Below are 16,891 nucleotides of genomic sequence, written 5' to 3'. Positions count from 1 at the left end.
CTCTCATGCAGACAGGAGTAGACAAGCAGGTTCCTCTCCTAATCGTGGATACAAGAAGTACTACCAGCTATCTGTTCTGTGAAAAGAAATTTGTTTTGTCTTTAGAAGCTTCTACCTTCGTGAATTCTAGGCACTGTTCTCTTAAAAATCCAGCCTTAACAAAAGCATTGGAGATAGGCTTTGGAATTCCCAAACTGTTAACTTCTGAAATTTACAGTAGGTGGGTGGGCGGGTGTGGTGACTTGTTCACGCTACACTGAGATTTTGTGTTTGCTAAGAGGTAGGAAAATATACACAGAGAGACACCGAATTGCACAAGAATATACTGAGTTCAAAATGGAGAAGGCTGGGTACCTCACAGCTCCCTTCTCTTCGCTGTTATCAGGGTGCTAAAGACATACAGGCATTCTTTAGGTATAATAACCCAAGGGGTTGTTCATCTAGACTGTGTGAAAACTCAGTTTGTGTGTGCATTCCACACTTGGAGGACAGATTCCTCACATTGTCTTGGTTCTCTTTCTTTTTCCTTCCTTCTCCTTTTATGAATTTAAAGACCCTGTCTCCATCCAGCTGAGAAGCAATTAGTGCTGAATGACTGATAATCAGCAAGTAAGTGGCAGGACCATACGTGCATGAAGTCAAATGAGAGGAGGAAGGGAGGAAAAACTAAATGAAGAAGACTGGTGGCGGGAGTGGATTTCTCTGAAGGTTGTTAATGAAAAAGTATCTGGGTCCTTAAAAGGTCAAGTTCTGAGAGACTGAATGCACATGGACTCAAAGCCAAGAAACACAGTGTAACAAGAGTGCTGTCCAGTAGGATCTACTCCAATGAGCTTGCAATTATCTCTGCTGAACATTGGGGTACCCATTTTCATACATGTGCCTAGGAAGTGCATTAGATGTAGATAGTGAGGAACTGCAATGTCTATTTATGTTCATTCACTCATTCATTCATCCATTTATTTATATTTATTTTGTCTGTATGTTTATCTGCATGAGTTTATGTGTACCATTTATTTTCAGGGACTTACAGAGGCCAGAAGAGGGAATTGTATCCCCCAGAACTGGAGCCACCAGCGGTTGTGAGCTGCCATGTGAATGCTAGCAATTGAACCCAGATCCTCTCCCAGAGCAACGACCACTCTTAACAACTGAGCTATATCTTCAGTTCCTGAAGAACTACAGTTTTGGAGCCTGACAAAATTGATTCTTTTTTAAAAATTTATCAAGTTCAATTAATTTGAATAGTCACATATGTTGTTGGGTGTCCTTCTGTATATGTGTTGCTTTTATTGGTTGATGAATAAAGCTATTTGGACCAATGACTTAACAGAGCAAAACCAGGCAGAAAATCAAAACAGAGAGAGAGAGATGGAGAGAGGGGGGGAGGGAGAGAAGGCAGAGTCAAGGAGGAGTCAAGGAGATGCTATATAGCTGCCAAAGGAGACAGGTGCTAGAACCTTACCAGTAGGCCACAGTCTTGTGGTGATACACTGATTAATAGAAATGGGTCAATTTAAGATGTAAGAGTTAGTTAATAAGAAGCCTAGCTAATAGGCCAATAATGGTGTACTTAAAACAGTTTCTGTGTGATTATTCATGTCTGGGAGGGTGGGAATGAAAGAGCATTCTCGGCTTATACACATATGGCCAGCAGCCATCGTTCTGGATAGTACAGGATTAGAGGGACCATCCACCAGGCCTCATCTCTTCAGATGAACCACTTATCAGGTTGTTTTTAGCCAGGAAGGGAGCCAAAAGTGAAGGTTGTTTTGCTCATAGCTATAGATTCCTCAGGTTTAGCTAACATAATGAGTACGTGGATTTAGGAGAGGTAGATTACGGCAGACATCTGTAATTCCAGATGTTGAAACAGGAAGAGGTGGGTGAGGTTCAATGTCAATCTAAAATACAAAGTGAACTATTGTCTCAAAATAAATAGTGAAAGAGACATGGAGGGCTAGCAAGGTGGTTCAGCAGGTGAAGGCAGTTAATGCCAAGCCTGGAGACCTGAGGTCAATCCTATCACATACGTGGTAGAAGGGAAGAATGGATTTCTACAACTTGCTCTCTAAGCGCTGCGTGTGAACTGTGGCACATACATGCCTCCCCCACACGTGCAAAATAAATAACTAAAGGTATAAACAAAGAACACGGGTACATATGTTTTCCTTCTAGTCTGTAATATGCCTATCCGTAACAATCAAAGTGTGTATCCAATCAAAATCACCTTACACCTACCCCAGCAGAGGCCATGACACACAAATGCTTTGACTTTACATGCAGGTCAGTGTGCATCTATGCTCCTATTCCAGTTCTATGATCTATGCTATGGTTTGCTGGGACAATGAAGCTTCCTTTGTTTCCTCATTTGTGAAAATATTACTGACATGAACCATCCATTACAGTGCTAAGGTAACTGAGATCAACCCTTAGGATAATAGTTACAAACCACTTCTTATGTTAAGCATAGGCAACTGAGTTAAAAATATTATTGACTTGAAAAATGATGACAATAATAATATTAATAATAATAAAATTATAAAACAATAACAACAGTGATAACAATGAAGATTGCACTTCATTTTGGCACATCCTGTATGCATTAGCTACTTAAATTTTTCTGTACTAACCAACAAAATTCAATGTCATAAAGCCCAAAATACATTTGTCTTCCACAAGGCTACTGTGAGTTGAGCAATTTAGGTTCATCAGATGATTAGGTTACATTATGTCCCTCAAATGTTTTGTTTTATTCCCCCAGAAGAGATGTTGTCAAACCCAAACCTGGCCTAATTTTTTTCTCATTTTTTTTTTTTTGGATATAAAAGTAATGTTGGAATACAGACAGACCCAACAATTAGTATATTCCCTATGCCTGCTTTGGTGAAAGAGGAGCACACTTGACTATTTCTGTAAGGGTATGCTTGGAAAATATTCGGTATCTTTTATGTCACACAAATAACTCACCAACCCATATCTTCATCGTCATATTTAAGTCTAGGTCAAAGTTTCAAAGGACAGCAACTTTTCAAGAAAGAGACAGAAGATACATATCGTTAATTTTCCACATAATTTAATCCTTTATTCATTTAGCCAATATTTGATATTCACTAGCCTTTCACTTGGCATATGAACTTACATGGCTTTGGGATCATGTGGAAAACAGATTAGGAAAGAGTTCCAGAGAAGAAAATGTAAGATTCCTTATTAAACTTGGTATCTTTTCAAGGAGAGCGCATCAGAGTTCTGCTGTTGGTCAGATGCTGCTTTCCTGCATTTCCCACTCACTGTAGAGTCTTCCTGCATTTCCCACTCACTGTAGAGTCTTCCTGCATTTCCTACTCACTGTAGAGTCTTTTTGCATTTCATACTCACTATAGAGTCTTCCTGCATTTCCTACTCACTGTAGAGTATTCCTGCATTTCCCACTCACTGTAGAGTCTTCCTGCATTTCCCACTCACTGTAGAGTCTTCCTGCATTTCTGACTCACTGTAGTCTTCCTACATTTCCTACTCACTGTAGAGTCTTCCTGCATTTCCGGCTCACTGTTGAGTCTTCCTGTATTTCCTACTCACTGCAAAGTCCTACATTCATGCTGTTTGCTACAAGTTTTGTTTGCAGATGTATTTCTTGCCTCTTTTTCCAAGGAAGTAACCAATGTATTGAGTAAGAAATTGATTTTCTTTTTACTTCTTTGAGATAGGAGTCCATTAAGTAGAACAACCTAGGCTTGACTTTCCAATCCCCCTGCCTTAGCATTCCAAGTGCTGGCATTTTAAGAAAGTGCCACCTTGATGCACGGCAAGGGATTTGGTTTATGTAAAGTCAAATTTTTATCAGTTTCTGTCAGGTTTCTTCCTTTTACTTTTGGATCATGTTCAATTCTTCTGAAGGAAAAGGTCAAAATTCCACCCATAGATAGTGGTCTACATATGATTTCCCATAAAGAATTAATTACGCTTTAGAAGCAGGATAAAGGATATTCTATATCAGAGATCTCTAGATGGGAAGTGAAGCATTCCAAGGACATTTTATTTTTTCATGCTCATGGTCATTGGCTGTTTTGAGACTAATATAAAGACAAAATATATAAACAACAGTGTGTAATTGATCAGCATAGTGAACGTTCTCATATGGGAGCCAAATCCACAGAAATTATTTGAATTGTCTTACACTAATAGTCAAAACAAGTAAATGTGCATGCATTTCCTCAATAGGATAGAATGCTAGTTGGTAGGTTAGATAAAAGCTTTCAAAAATAAAGCTGGGCATACACCACTGAGAAAATCTCAGACTATGTATTGTTTAAATCCACATGTTTGCCCCAGTCATCCATTATATCTGGAAGTGAATCCTAGGAAGCTTGGATTTTAATATTCCCATGTCATTTCAATGTGCAGGCACACCAGAATTCTACAGTTTAAAATATTGTCCCTACTTCCTGAAACGAAGGTAAAGAGTCATGACATAGAAACTAGGTGTTGCAATAGGAGCATTTGTTCATTTCTTTAAAACAAAAGTTTTTGCATTATATTTATTTGTTTATTTTGTTCACGGTGTGTGAATATGCTATATACACGTATGGAGGTAAAAAACAAACAAAACAACAACAACAACAACAAATTTGTGTGAGTCAGTTCTCTCCTTTCCCCATGTGGGTTTTGAAGATTGAATTCAGAGATCAGGAATAGTGACAAATGCCATTACCAGTTAAGCCACTTCACCAGACTCTCTTCACTTCTTTATCAACATGTATTTATTTCCCAGATGTGTGCACACAATGGTGACTAAAAACGTGAGAGATGCTCAGTTCCTGAAATCAGCTTTGTTAAAGAGTTTAGGAGAAGCTTTAAGGAGATGACAGGATGAGAAAATACAGTGGAGGGTTTGTTTATTAATTGCTCTAAGATTTATTATGCTAAATACTGGGAATTGTGGGAAAACACATTGCTAGGAAAACAACTGAGTTACCTCGCTTTGATCAAGAGTAGAATTCAACCAATGCTAGGGATTAAGAAGGTAGGCACAATTTGGGTACCACTTTGAGAAAGCTGATATCCACTCAGTCTGAGAAACATTAGTTATTAGAATAAACAAATCCAGGCAGAAACTCTGGAATAAATGGCCTGTTGATAGCAACTTCATCTTTGATGCCCAAAGACAAAGCATGAGACTAGGCAAAGTGGTCATATTAAGAAGAGAGAAGTTCAGAAATAGAGAAAGACACACACACAAACAGAGAGAGAGAGAGAGAGAGAGAGAGAGAGAGAGAGAGAGAGAGAGAGAGAGAGAGAGAGAGAGAGAGAGAGAGAGAAACTGGAAACTGGGGCGGGGGTGGGGTGGGGATATGCAGCCATACTGAGAATGGAATTAGGAAACCACACAGCTGGATACCAAGGAAGAATTTTAAGGATGAAGTTGAGGTTGCAAAGAGGTCAAGGGCCATAAAGATTAGAGACAACCACTTAAATAAATTATACATATAATGGTTTTGAGAACTCAGGACAGAAAGGCAAGAAATGACAAGATATTTCTAAATGAAGAAAATATCAAGGAAAAAAATAGAGAAGGAAAAAATTGTCAAAGTAGCTCAAACCCAAATCAGGTTAATGTTAAGGAGATGTTTTGGAGGACCTGAGCATTATTAAAAATAGGAATGAAAAAGTAGCCAATGGAAAAAGAATTCACTTAAAATTATAGAAAAAAGGTAGAAAAAAAATCTATAAATGAGGGGAAAATTGGAGTTTTTTTTTTTTTTTGTAAGTAGAAAGAACAAATAGCCCTTCAATAATTTCATTCTACAATGACAGTTTTACCATGTTTATTGAAATGAAACCATTAGCTATGTTTTCTTGGAACTAATTGTTTTTGGCTCTTAATTTTAAGGGGGCTTGTTTAAGCACCACAGAGCACTGGAATGATAAGGTAGAACTCCCCAGTCCATATATACATGATATCCATGTTTTCACAGGGTAACCATCAAACCCCCTCAGTATTTTTTCCACCAGGTGGCAATGCCCCCTTACTATTGAGGAGCCAAAAGCTCAATGATTTGAAAATGTCAAACAAACTGTGTTTTGGGGGAAAAAAAAGAAAGAAAGAAAGAAAGAAAGAAAGAAAGAAAGAAAGAAAGAAAGAAAGAAAGAAAGGAAGGAAGAAAGGAAGAAAAAACCTGACAACTGTCTTTGTACAGGATGTTGACATTGTCATCATACTTTCTTCCTCAAAACTTCATGACAGATTCCCAAACTGTTGATTCTATACAAGCCATAGAGAAACCAAAAACAGTGATGGACAGCTTCATATTAAAAGAACATCACCTATTAGTGTGAGTGCAATTTAGATTTTTCTAGAAAGAAGAACAAAGTTTTGTTGCTGTTTGTTTTTGCATTTGAAATGATGTAGGCTTTACATTTAAAATACTTTGTGGAGGCATAAAAGATGGCTAATTGATTAAGAAACCATTTTTGCTCTTGCAGAGGACTCAGGTTCCTAGTCCCAGCAACCACATGGTGGCTCACAACAATCTGTAACTCTAGTTCAAGAAAATCTGATACCCTCTTCTTCTGGACTCAGTAGGCACCAGGCATACAAGTTGTGTACATATGTGTGTGTGTATATATATATATATATATATATATATATATATATATATGCATCCCAAACACTCATACCTATAAAATAATATATGCATATATGTACACACAAATATATATGTACATACATACAACATTTAATAACCTATATGCACACAAAGCAACTACTCATTGTTATCACCCTTGATGAGATGCAGTGAGGAACTAAGATTATATCCTTCACTCCCACTAGCCTTCAAGTATCCCAAATTTTCATTTACAGAGGAATGATTGAGAACAACTATACCCCGTCTGGGTTCTGGTAAGCCTTGTTATCTCCAAATAAAGCCTCTATTTTCTATCCCTTAAGATTAAATCAAATTCCTGATGATGACATATAGCAGCTACTGAATATTTAACACACTTGTATCTGTCTAGATCTCATAGTCTTCACAGTCCCTAATCAAGAGCTTAGTCACTATATTGTGGAAAACAAAACCAAATCACGATGGATAGAAAGGAACTGAGGACACTGTGACAGTCACCCTAAATGCTTTTGAGCCTAACCAGCCAATGTCCCAATCTGCATCACAGAAAAGCAAAAGATGATTTTTTTTTTTTTTTTTTTGGTGTTTCTCACCCTGGTACTAGTTTTTAACTAATCCATTGCTTGGCTGTCAGGAAGGATCTTTGGCAAACACCTATAGGAGAAGTGTCTAAAACGTAAAGTGTGAATCACTGGAAATGGGAACTCTGTCAAAATAAGGGAATTAAGTTCATTAAAGGTGTGGTAGCTTACTTTACTGTGCCAGCTTATAATGATCAGGCCTGGCTCCAACCCTCACTGAGTACAAACCCACCCAAACTTGGCAGAATAAATGACCCCAACCAACCCACCCTCTTGGCTTTCTCTTCAGGTCAAATGAGCTTAAATTAGTAGAAACTGAGTTTAAATTTGGGACTGTTCTAGTCTAAGGACAAAGAGCAAAGCTGTCTTTGCTGATAGGTAGTATGCCTCAGAGTCTTTGAGATCTACATCAGCAATGAGTAGAATTTGTGCTCAAACTCTGAAAATGCCCCTTTCCTGAACTGTGTATATTCTCTACAACTCCATAAAAAGGAAAACAAGTCTTGTGAAGAAAAGGATCTAAGTGTCAAATAAGAAAGCTCACACCTTGGTATAATCACACTGGATCTGATTCTAAATCAGTCTACAGGAGATAGGATACGGAAGAGTCCACCCATGGGCACACAATATGGGACCATGCAGAGAAAATGTGTGGCTAACTTCTGTGTGGAGCAAGCATTTTCCTAGGGATGGGCGATGTTGAAAGTTTTGCCTGTATACTTTCTCATGTCATTTTAATATAACCAAATAATAGTTTTATCCAATTTACAAAACAGTCGATTATTAGGAAATTTAGTAAGTATTCACTGAATACCTTGGGTAGAAGAGAAAAGTCACTATTCTTGCAGTCACGGAACTTAGATACTTAGATAGGATATAGGTTTATACAAAAATAGAGCATCGTTTGAGTAATGGCCGAGAAGAGGTAAGAATACAGGGCTAGATAAACAGAAGAAAGACCCAAGGAAATCTACTGAGCCTCATCAAAACAGTGATGTCAATTTTTAATCCCAAAAGATACAGCAATAATAAAGCTTTAGTACAACTCAGTTGCTAACAGTTTTCTCTCTAGTTCTCAAGAATGAGGTTGAAGTTTTACTGAAAAAGCTTTGTCAGAGGCAGGCGGATCTCTGAGTTTGAGACCAGCCTGGTCTACAAGAGCTAGATCCAGGACAGGCTCTAGAAACTACAGGGAAACCCTGTCTCGAAAAAAAAAAAAAAAAAAAAAAAAAAAAAAAAAAAAAAAAAAGCTTTAATGGCTATAGCCAAATATCACCTTCTTTCCTTCTTGATTTTCTTTTGTACTGTGTGATTTTTCATAAAACAAGGAGAAGTTTGGATGAGAGTATTTATGGAAGATGGAGTTTTATAATATGTATGTTATTGATTTAATGATACTATCCATTGACCATAAATGGATAAGAGAAAGCGTACGGTAAACTCTCAAATCAGCCATCATTATAGTGAAAGCAGTGTTTCCAACTTTTTCCACTTTTTTATGTGTGTTTGTTCTGTATGAGAGGTTTGCTTGTGCACCTGGGGATTAGAGGACAACCTTGGTACCTTCCAACTGGGTCTTTCATTAGCCTGGAGCTTTTCCAAATATGTTAAATTAGTGGGCAGAAAGTTCCAGCAATAAACCCTTCTCCATGACACATTTCATTCTAGTCAGAATAAGAAGGACTTGCCACTGTGGTTAGCTTCTTACAGGGGTTCTGAGGATCCAAATCATATCCTCACACTTGTACAACTCTCAGAGAAAAAGACACGGGAGGGGACCATCACAGTTTGTTATAAAAAACATAATTGGTTTATTTTTTTCTTTATCTTATTGCTAGTTTATCTGTTTTTCATCATGATATCCTTACTGCCATATTCATTGTGGTACCAACAGTAATTGATGGTTTGGGGAATGTCTCAACAGTACTGATATCCTAAATACTATTCCTTCAGCATTATTAGAGCTTATTAAATGATAAAGAATGAGAAATGATAGAGTTTTAGATAACTCTTTAAATAAACATAGATTTACTATACATCTAAAATGTGGGAAATGCCAGGCAACCAGCACAAGAGGAATATTTATGAAGGTAGATGAAACCCAGGTTTGTTGTGAAATAAGTTAATAGAAATTTAGTTTGGATGTATTTTTCTCCTGGTGGCAGGAACAGGCATTTCTCACAGTGATTTTAAAACAAAAACAATGTAGTATAACACAGAGGAAAAAAATAATGACATCTTTGAAATTTCCAGGCAAACGGATGGATCTAGAAAACATCATATTGAGTGAGGTAACCTGGACCCAGAAAGACGAATATAATATGTACTCACTCATAAGTGACTTTTTAGACATTTCAAAAAAATACAGGCCTACAATTCATAATCCCAGAAACCTAGACCAAAAAAAGAGGCCCCTAAGAGAGATATATATGGACCTAATTTATCTGGGAAGTAGAAAAAGACAAAAATCCCCTGAGTAAACTGGGAGCATGGGGATCATGAAAGAAGATAGAAGAGGATGGGGAATAAGGGAGGGACATAGAGAAAAATATATAGTGATGAGAAATTCCCCTCTGTATGTTGTGAATACCATTGGTTAATAAAGAACTGGCTTTTGGGCCTGTGCAGGGCAGAATATAGGTAGGCAGGGAAAATTAAACTGAATGCTAAGAGAAAGAAGTCAGAGTCAGGAGAGGCCATGTAGCTGCCATTGGGAACAAACATGCCAGAACCTTGCTGGTTAGCCACAGCCACATGGTGATACACAGATTAATGGAGATGGGCCAGTTTAGGATATAAGAGTTAGGTAGAAATACATGTAAGCTATCAGCTAAACAGTATTGCAAATAATATGGGTTTTTTTTGTGTGTGTGATTATTTTGGAGCTGAGCATCCAGGAACTAACTAGTGGCCTCCTATAACAATATAGCTCAAGCTGGGCGGTGGTGGCGCATGCCTTTAATCCCAGCACTTGGGAGGCAGAGGCAGGCGGATCTCTGAGTTCGAGGCCAGCCTGGTCTACAAGAGCTAGTTCCAGGACAGGCTCTAGAAACTACAGGGAAACCCTGTCTCGAAAAACCAAAAAAAAAAAAAAAAAGAAATATATATAGCCCAATAAAAACAATAAAAGAATAAAAAACACAAAGAGCCAGAGAGATTTCACAGAGGAAACTAAAGAGTAAAAAAGTTACCACTGAAAGGAATATGAGATGTGGCTAAGGATAAAAAACTCATAAAGGATAATAATTAATATGAAATCAACTTAGATTTTTATTGGCAAGCAACATTGCTCATGACCACTGACTATAGGCCTCAGGCTTTGGCTCAGTCAAATTACTCAAATCCACTTTATTACCCCCAATGAGAAAAATAGAGCCAAGAATAGAAGTATAAAAATGAAATGCACCCACTATCAAAAGCCCAACCATTAATTTGGGGAGAAAGAAAAGGAAAAACATAGAATCACTGCTTTTTTTTCTTATTTTTCAGATTATAATTATATTCCTTCCTTCCATTTCCTCCCCCCAAACCTCCTTACTACCCCTTCTTGTTCTGTCCAGGCCCTTGCTCTCTTTCAAATTGATGGCCTCTCTTTTCATTAATTGTTGATGTGTGTGTGTGTGTGTGTGTGCGCGCGCGCGCGCTCGCATGCATGTATGTGTGTACATATTCTTATAACATCTGCTTAGTCTGTATAATGTTACTAGTATGCATATGTTTTCATTGCTGACCACTTGGTATTGAATAACTGATTGGCATACTTCCCTGGGATGACAATTTCTCCCACTCTCAGTATTTCTTGGCTTCCTTCAGCTCTAGGGATGGAGTGTTCCCCCATTCACTTTGACATGCCTATTGCTGTTGTCCTCAAAGGAAGGACTAAATTTAAATATGTTTATGCCTATAATCCTAGTTCTTGGGAGACGGAGGCAGGTGAGTCACAGCTGTCTCCATAACAGGGTCTGAAGTTCATCTAGGCTATGTGAGATTCTCAAAAACAAAAAGCAAAATAAATCAACTAAATAAAAATATCAGTGGAGTCCCATTGTTCTCTAATCTCATTTCGCTTTTCTATTACTTCTTCTATCCTAAGCATTTTCCAGAATCCTGTTTCTGCTGGGTATTGAAGAAATATTTTCTTTTTCTTTCTTTCTTTCTTTCTTTCTTTCTTTCTTTCTCTCTCCTTCCTTCCTTCCTTTCTTTCTTTGTTTTAGTTGAGAGTTAAAGCAAAATTTTATTTAAATCCATAAAGTATCATTATGATTTCATGGCTTTTGTACATTTAACATTTCTTGGATACGTCTTTCAATAATTTAATTTGCTTTTGTAGGGTTTTACAAACTCCATATGAACAGACCTACACTTTTATAGAAAAACCCAGCACTTCAGTGGTGTTTAAAGTGCCCCTTGCTGCAAAGCCATATAAAGTTCCTGGAGGATTTCAGAGAGAGAGAGTGGACAACTTAAGTGGTTACCAGTGAAGCCAGCACCTCTGCAAGTAAGTCTTTGCTTCCCAAATACAAAGTTTGCTTTACTGTTCTTCTTCCTATTTGACTTCATGGATGGTACAGACCTTACAAACTGATGACTTGGGCTACTCTATCACATTTCCCCAATCATATATGCTCACTTCATGTCACTGTACCACATTTTAGCAATTCCTCCACCATCTTAACAATTTTGTCATTTTTTAAAAGTAGATTCTTCTGTCGTGAAATATATCCCCACCACAGTTTCTCCTCCATCAACTCCTCCTAGCTCCTCCCCACCTCTGGTCTCCCCCAGATGCACCCCCCTCCATTTGTTGCCTCCCCAGAAAATAGCAGGTCTCCATCAGAAAACAGACAGACAGGACAAACCAAGATACAGTAAGAGATTGGACAAGTCAAACCAGTAGGAGGAAAAGAACCTCAAGAGCAGGCAAAAGAGTCAGAGAGAGACACACTGGCTCCCACTTTTAGGAGTCTCATAAAAGCACCAAACTAACAGCCATAACATATATGCAGCAAACTTGGTGCAGACTCATGCAGATCTCATGTTTGTTGCTTCAGTCTCCATTAGTCCATATGACAATCTCTGCTTAGTTGATTTGGTGGGTCATATTCTCCTGATGTCATCCATCCCCTCTGTCTACTAGTCTTTCCTTCCCCTTTTCTGCAGGCTTCCAGGATTTGTGAGGGGGGAGACCCAGTGGAGACCTCCAATTTAGACCTCTCTCTCCCTCTGCCCTCTCTCTATCTCTCTCTCTCTTTCTCTCTCTCTCTCTGTCTCTCTCTCTCTCTTTCTCTCTCTTTCCATCTATCTCTCTCTCCATCTATCTCTCTATCTATCTATCATCTATCTACCTATCTATCTATCTATAATATTTCTAGCTCTCTTTATATATAAAATCTATATCTATATGCATAAAATATCTGGCTGTGGGTCTTCAAATGAGCTCCTATCTACTGCTAGAAGAAGACTCTTTGATGACTACTAGCCAAGGCACCAATGTATGAGTATAGGAGATTATCGTTAGGAATACACACACACACACACAGTCAGCTGTGTTTAGTTTTATCCTCAGTCTCTGAACTATCTGGTTTCTTGTTCCTGGCCACCCAAGAAGTATAGGGCATAGGTTCCCTTTTGCAAGGTAGGCTTCAAGTTAAACCTGACATCGATTGGCCAGGTCTACAGGATCTGCACCACCACTATTCCAACATGTCTTGTAGGCCAGACGGATTGTAGGTGGAGGGTTTTATGGCTAGATTGGTGTACAGGTTTCTCCTTCCATAGCCTGTGGAGTACTTTCTCAGGCCAAAGTCACTAGAATATAAAGGTTAAGCCCACACAAGCTCAACAATAAGCTAAGTAGAAGCTGTCCTTGCCAAAGGGGCCAGCTATCAGTTTTCAGAGAGGGACCTTGTGTCCTTCCATCAGTCTGAGTTGTTTAAGGATTTCCATGTGCCATCCTTAGCCAACAACTCAACCAACTGTACCCCAGTTTCACCACTGTAAGCTTTGCATAGCTACAAAATATGGCTAGCTTATAGTCCTATATCCTCCATTATTATGAGTCCTTACTACGGCCACCCTCATAGATTTCAGGAAGCTTCCATGGCACTAGGTTTCCACACTGCTCCCTAAATAACCCCTAATTCCAGTTATCTTGCCCAGCTCTCTTTCCTTTCATCTTCCCCAACCCCATCTAAACTCTCTCACTTATATTTTTACCCTTAAAATCTATTCTGTTCCCCCCTCACAGAAAGATCGATGTATCCCTATAGATCTCTCCTCTTTAGGTAATCTCTCTATTTTTACTGATTGTACATAAACTTAATAGCTAATTTCTACCTAGAAGTGAATACATACCATATTTGTTTTTATGAAACTAGGTTACCTCACTAAGAATGATTTTTTTTCCTTTTTCTTTCTTCTTTCTGTGTTTGTTTGTTTTGTTTTTGTTCTCTTGTAACAGCCCTGGCTGTCCTGGAACTTGCTCTGTAGATCAGTCTGGACTGGAACTCAAAGAGATTTTCTGCCTCTTGCTCCCAACTGCTGGGAAGAGATGTGTTCCACTACCACTGGATGGATTTTTTTAGTTGCATCCATATTCTTGCAAACCACGTATTTTTTTTAAGTTTTCATATAAAGTGTCTTTATAAAAGGTTTGTATATCAAGGGCTTTGCGCTAATCTGGTGACACTATGAGGAGTGAATGGGGACTGGAGACATAGCTCATTGATTGAGGGCCCTGATTTTTTTGGTTTTTGTTTTTACAGGAGACATGGGTTAGATTCCTGACCCCCACATGGTGGCTCATGACTGTCTGCCTGTCTGCAACTGCAGTTCTAAAAGACCCGATGTCTTCTTCTGACTTCTGTGGACACCAGGTATACATATGGTGCACATATGGTACACAGATTTTCATAACCACAAAATATCTATAATGTAAAATAAACATATCTTTAAAAATAAGGAACAGATTGAATTTGGAAAGTGCTGAAGATACTGATGCATTAATCCTCTTACGAGTTCATAATTGAGTGGGCTATTAATGGGCCTAAGCTGGAAGCAGTAGGTCATTGGGAATGGTATGTGAAGTGTATGACTTGTCTCTGATCTCTGTCTCTGTCTCCATCTCTGTCTCTCTGTCTCTGTCTCTCTCTCTCTCTCTTTCTGCGTGTGTGTGTGTAAGTGTGTTCTTTCCTCTTTCTCCTTTCAAGCCCCCACTCTCTGCCTTTCACACTCACGTTTCTCACTCGTGCTCTCTCTGCTTTCCAGTTGTCAGGAAGTGAACGGCTTTCCACAGCTGTGACCATTTCACCAAGGCGTGGACCTCACCTCAGATGTAAAGAAACAGGACCAAGAAACCATGTACTCGAATCTCCAAATATGTGAGCCAAGATAAATGTTCCCTGCTTTTAAATTGCTCGCCTGATATTGTGTTTCTGAAACTGAAAGCTGACAGGGACAATATTGTATCCTTTTTCTCATTTCATAGGACAGTAACGGAGCCAGGGTTCAGTTGTGTAGTGACACTAGGCAAAAATATGATCTATTTTCTGTAAATAAACTTTTGTTGCAAGATAGCTTTACCTATGTGTGTGTATGTGTATGTGTGTGTGTTGTCTCTCCCTGCTTTTGTGAGCTATAGTGACAGAGTTCAGAAAACATGGAGATTCTATCACTTACAGAATTCAAAGCATTAGCATCTTGTGAACTCTATTTACATCCTGATCTGTCTGTCTGTCTGTCTGTCTGTCTGTCTGTCTGTCTCTATCTCCATTTACCTCATTTCCTTTTCTTGCCATATGGTATCATGGTGTACTCCAGCTTCTCTTCAATGTACAATCATCTTATCTCTGATTTTGTTTCTTAACAATGGCTTCTAGTATAGCTGCAAATAAATTTTACAATAGTATTTAAATAAATATGGTGATGCCCTAGAATTTGATGCTTCTCTTGAATCACTAAACTTAGTGTTACTTGGAGAAAAAGAAATTAGACCAATATTTCTTACAAGCAAATGAAAATGTTCAACCAGAGTTTGCATGGGTTTCCTAAAGGAATAATGTGTAAACTAACTATGAAATCTGTCACCCAATTGGTAGGCCAGATGGCAGGATAGCATGCCACACATAGCCTGCACAGTAAATAAGAACTATATTTACCATCGCCACTAAAGTTAATATTCTAACTTCTCATTTCAGTGGCGTCTCCAGCTATCCTCAGGTCTGTCAATTGAATTCTTGATGTTGTCTTTTCTCCCCACTTCCCTTTCCCTGTTATCTCAGGATACCTCTTAGACCCCATGCCAGATAACAGTTCTGTCTGACCCTGATCCATCCTCACACTCTCTCCCCTCCACATGAATATAAAGTCACTGGCTGCCCTAAAAAGGAAGTACTTAAGTCTTCATGGTTTGGTCTTGATCCTTCCCTGTGGATCCACGACAAAGCTCACAGATTTTTTGTTGAGTCATAGCTAGTAGTGAACATTTAGAAAAACAAAAAGCACGAGAATTAAAGAAAGAAAGGGTTTCTTTCCATATCTGCTCCCACATTGGCTCCAAATGATCCACTGATCGGCAAATGCTGAAGCGTGTGTATGAACCCTTCAGTGGCAAAGGAAAACAAGCCACCCTTATTAGAAATTCTGCAGCTAAAGATGTAACATCATAGCTAAATTCAGTCGGAGACAGGTTGAGCAACAAAAACCAGGAGCCAGGGCAGTCTAGTCGGCTCTGAAATTTGATTCAGGCACCAGATTATGAATAGATTTAACTAGTTCACCAAATAAAAATGTAGATTTTGGCAACGACTGAATTTTTTTTCCCTTCAGGGGTGGGAACAACCTATATGTGAAGTTCCAGTATGCACAGAGGAATACGAAAACAAGCCTTCCATATTATATAACTACTCAGTGTGGGTTAAAGGAAAACAATTAACTCAATAAATGCCAAAATATCAAGCTTTTTATTAACTTGAATCCCAACCTTTCTGATTTACATCGCTCTGGAATACAAGCTATCTTTCATGATGTAGAAGAGTACAGCATGAACCAGCAATCAATAACCAAGTACTGTGCCGTGTGACCATATTAATCGATACTCAATTGGTCCGCTTCGTTTACTTGGGAGCAGGGATATGAAAAGAGGCATAAGCCAGCTCATTGTCAGTGAGCACTTAGAAACCAAGTGGAAAGTGCCCAGAGATTTCTCAGATTCCCTTTCCTTCCCTTGTGAAGGCGGTGTGCCTCAGACACAATGAACTCCATTTTCCCTTAGTTTCCTGAACACTGACAGTCAGATCATTATTATCCCAGGTTCTGTGACAACCAGCAAAGCAGAATACAATGACAATGGTGGCAGCTGATGCCGCTGCTTCAGTCTGGTAATCCAGTTCTAGTCTTACGTTGTTTTGTTTCAGCCTAAGTTCAAAATCACGATTTAATTATACTGTCTTAGTATTAAAAATTAGCAACATCGAACACATTGGCCAATACTGTTTACTATATCCCTGAGTTCAAAACAACACAACTGATTTTTTAAAGTGTTACTAGAAACATTGTTGGGAAATTTTGATGACTGATTTTTATTTCTAGTATTTCTTACTTGAAAGATGGGTATCAGGAGAAATTTGCTTCGGCTTGTGCTTGAGTGTGTAGGTATATATGCACATGTGTATATATATATATATA

This window comes from Arvicola amphibius, chromosome 4 (assembly GCF_903992535.2).
Source record: "Arvicola amphibius chromosome 4, mArvAmp1.2, whole genome shotgun sequence".
Lineage (NCBI taxonomy): Eukaryota > Metazoa > Chordata > Mammalia > Rodentia > Cricetidae > Arvicola > Arvicola amphibius.
This window is presented reverse-complemented; position numbering follows the sequence as displayed.